Below are 3,978 nucleotides of genomic sequence, written 5' to 3'. Positions count from 1 at the left end.
CTTTTCCAGTTAGAGTGGGTTCTATCAGAAGCCAGGAGCCTGTAACACCACTTATCTTTTATCTGTGGGTGTTAGGGGTGCATTCCAAAGACAAGGACAATTCTAAATGGCCTTTGGAGAAAAAGGACTGGGCACTGGTTTAGGAAAGGAGCAATGACATTTTAAAAATGTGCTGGAATCTCTTCCCCATCCTGTCACATCCCATCTCACCCCAACCCATGCCATCATATAGATCAAGGAGGTTCCCTTTAGAGAGAGAAAAACCTACAACTCTAGCTGGGTGTTCCACGTGGAAGAAGAAAATGAAATACTCAAACTACCAAGCATTGGTTTTCCAGGAGCATTTACAAGGATCTGGAATCGAGGTGGAGCAGCTAGGACTCTCTGGGCTTAGGATCACTACCCTTCATGCCACACTGTTCCACATATTTCTAAATAGTTAGTAAATTTCTTTTGCTTTTTTTATTTGTTTACCAGGGGAGAGCACAAATGCAGTCCCCTACCACGACGAATTATGCAGTCGAGTTTCCCACATTTGGGGAAATCGCAGAGGTCAGCACATCCTAACTGCAATGGACAAGCCTCACCCTGGGAAAAGCACCAGTGTGCTCATGGTAGGTCCCCTGCCAGGTAAGCATTAAATTGCTAGTAAATTTCAAGGTTAAAACTAGCATAAGAAATATGAAGTGAAGATGAAATTATACCACCATTAGGTTTTTTTTTTTGGCATCAAGTATCACAATGTTTAGTGATAGATACAAGTATGTAAAATCAGGGCATGAACATGACTCAAAACATTAAGCAGGCTTAGTTTCATATAATAAGAGGGACTAATATCAATTCTCACCATTTGTTTCACATCCACAAAAACTACTTCAAGGGCATTAACAATCTCTCAAAACTGATTTGTTTTGTGCAAGTGAACCATGTTTCTTTTTAAAAAGACTTGTGCACTTGCCCAGGCTCAAGGATATTAAAATCTAGCACATAAAACCCATGACTAGAGGTAGAAATACAGGCAACATACTATTACAGCAACAACTATCAGTTACAGTTAAGGATTTTTCTGTAACAACCAAATGGATAATACTGTAACTGTTGTTGTAATCAATGCCTTTTTAAAAAAAATATTTATATTTATTGGAAAGTCAGATACACAGAGAGGAAGATCTTTCATCTGTTGATTCACTCCCCAGGTGGCCACAATGGCTGGAGCTGAACCAATTCAAAGCCAGGAGCCTGGGACTTCTTCCAGGTCTCCCATGAAGGTGCAGGGTCCCAAAGTCATATCCTTGGCTGCTTTCCCTGGCCACAAGTAGGGAGCTGGATGTGAAGTGGGGCTTCCAGGATTAGAACCAGCACTCATATGGGATCTTGACACATTCAAGGCGAGGACTTTAGCCACTAGGCTATCTTGCTGGGCCCAGTTAATGCCTTTTTTAAATTACCTGATTGTAAACCATTTGTATAAGTGCCATGTGTAAACAAGTATAAAAATTTAATATACAGCACTCTACCTGTAGCATTACTGTGAACAATTACATCAACTGCTACAAAAGCTGTCATGGAAATCAACAATTTCAGCTTCTATATTTGTTTGGATTTAATGCTGTCTAAAGCAGCAAATATTTTACACATTGCTGCATTTTTTATTTGCCAACTGTTACTGGTAATTAGTAGCAAATATTTCTTGGGTCCTACCTGCCTCACAAATGAGATGTTCCTGGGTTTTAAACACTTTCGTCAAGAGTATACAAAAATTTTATTGAGGGCTAAAATTGTATGGGCTCATTTGAGAGCGATCAAGAGATGACATGAAAAAGTTTAATGCTCTTTTTTCTATGGGAGCTTCCTTACAGCAGTTGCTATTAAAAACAGTGTGGAACCTCTCCAGAGAAGCAAACTCTTTTCATCTATCTCAATAGTTACAAGAGTGGGGGCAATCTTCTCTCCATTTCTCTCTAAGTAACTTAATACAATAAATTTTACGCATAAAAGACTAATTAAAATCAAAGGTGAAAGTAATAATTTTTTGCACCTGTGTTTAGTTGAAATGCATTGGGTTTTAAAAAATGTTTAAAGCTTCCTTGTTTTCAGCACTTTTTCAGATGTCTTTTCTTCTGTCTCTGGTATATCTCTCTAAAACTGTTCTGATTAAAAATTAGGGCCTGGTGACTTTTTGTCCTATTGAAGAGTTGAAGCAACGCGTGCTTTGAATTTTGCTTGCAAGAGGTCTGTTCTACAAATATTTAAATATTACATAAATATATGAATAATTTGCTTTTCAAGAAAATACATGTATACAATATTTACCATTATAAACAACTAAGAAATGGACAGTTAAGGGTTTTTAGGACTGTAAAATAAAGTTTTGTGTTATAAACTCTGAAAAAAACAATACTACACTACACATATCATTCTAATCAGGTTAAAATTGTTCTTTGGCAATTATAATCACTTTATTTCTTTTTCCAGCATTCCTTATTCTTTGGGGTCACAGCTAATCCTGAGTTTTCTTACCTAATATCTGGGAGAACTGAAGAGGAAAAAAAAAACAACATTGATCTGTTTAAAATGAGGAAATTCTCACAAAGTTGCTCTATATCTAGCATATACAATCAGTAATATTTCTATATATCAGCAATTGACATGGCTAGAGGGTTCTGTAGTCATCTGAATGAATTTAGATGCTGGCCAGTAGGAGACAGGCTAGGGATCTGCATCAGTGCCAACTGCTTCCATCACCGTAGACTTTAGAAAAACTGGAAGTCGTAACTTGCTGATAGATCTGCCAAGTGGGATTCCTTGAGAATATAGCCTGCCACATTTTCCCCACCAGTGAAAGGGAGATGGCCCACCTTCTTTTGACGGAATGTAGTAGAGATTTAATGAAATGTCATATCCAGAAGCGTCAGGAACAAGGTAGTGCATAGATTAAGTAGCTATGAATGCATTGGAGTTTTATATTTGAAGCCCAAATAAGTAATATTAGAAGTATACTCATGGCAAAGATGTGATTGAAGAACTTTAAATTAATAAGTTGTGATTAAGGCATCTACTAAATCATGTGAGCAAAGGTCAGTGACTGATCACAGAGGAAAAAAATTGAATTTAGTGTTTTACTTTATGTTAAACATGAAGTTTTAGGGTATGCAATAGAATAGCTCAGGGCTTCTAGAACTATGTACTGTTTCAGAACTGTGATGGCTCTCTGGAATTTTCTGAGAAATCACTTTTGGTTCTCTTAGTGAAGGCCATCCAATCGTGCTGTGTGGAAATTTAGACGAATACTGGGGTGAGATGGAGTCATCATTATCTCACAGTGAAGACAATGCCGAGTGAGTGAAACCTCCCTTTCCATCTACATCTCTAATGGTATAGGGGACTTTGGCAAGCACATTGACTATTGTGTGGGCAAGACATAAGTCATTGTTTGTACTATACATGGTAAATGAGTCCTAAATTCAAACAACAATGCCTATAGGGACAGATCAAAAACTCTAGAAAACAAACAAAAAACAAAACAAAGCAAAAATACCCTAACTGGTCAAAGAAACTAAAACCATTCTCAAAGAAACTAAAAATCATTCTTACGTCCTCCCTCTCACAGATCTTCTCAATGAACCCACTACCAATTTCCTTTCCTAACTGCCTATATAACCCTTTATAATTGTATTTATTTCCAGAACCACCATGTTTTTAGTTACTAATAAGCTTAATAAGCTTCAAATTGAATTGTTCTGGCCTTTGTGTTACTTCTTACAATTCATTCTTCAGAACTCCAACTGAAACTTTTCTGTGATTTGAGTGTGTTCCATAAAAATTTGCATGATGCAAACTTAATCTTCCAGTTCTTATGCTAATGGAGTAGCATAGAATGTAGGTCTTCTGTGATTAGATGAGGCCATGAAGGTGGGACATTGGTAAATTTATGAGGAGGAGGAAAGGAGACTTAAGCTAGAGCTCTTACTCTTTCTT

General features: G+C 37.1%; 1 non-coding gene across 1 annotated transcript; it reads right to left on the bottom strand.

Moving 5' to 3' along the window:
- Window positions 1-474: 474 nt before the first annotated feature.
- Window positions 475-638, bottom strand: LOC121169598. Its single transcript, XR_005885894.1, has one exon. It is a non-coding gene; the product is annotated as a U1 spliceosomal RNA (small nuclear RNA).
- Window positions 639-3,978: the final 3,340 nt, after the last annotated feature.

The sequence above is a fragment of the Ochotona curzoniae genome, unplaced genomic scaffold (assembly GCF_017591425.1).
Source record: "Ochotona curzoniae isolate NIBS_2020 unplaced genomic scaffold, NIBS_Ocur_1.0 scaffold_1852, whole genome shotgun sequence".
NCBI lineage: Eukaryota > Metazoa > Chordata > Mammalia > Lagomorpha > Ochotonidae > Ochotona > Ochotona curzoniae.
This window is presented reverse-complemented; position numbering and strand designations above follow the sequence as displayed.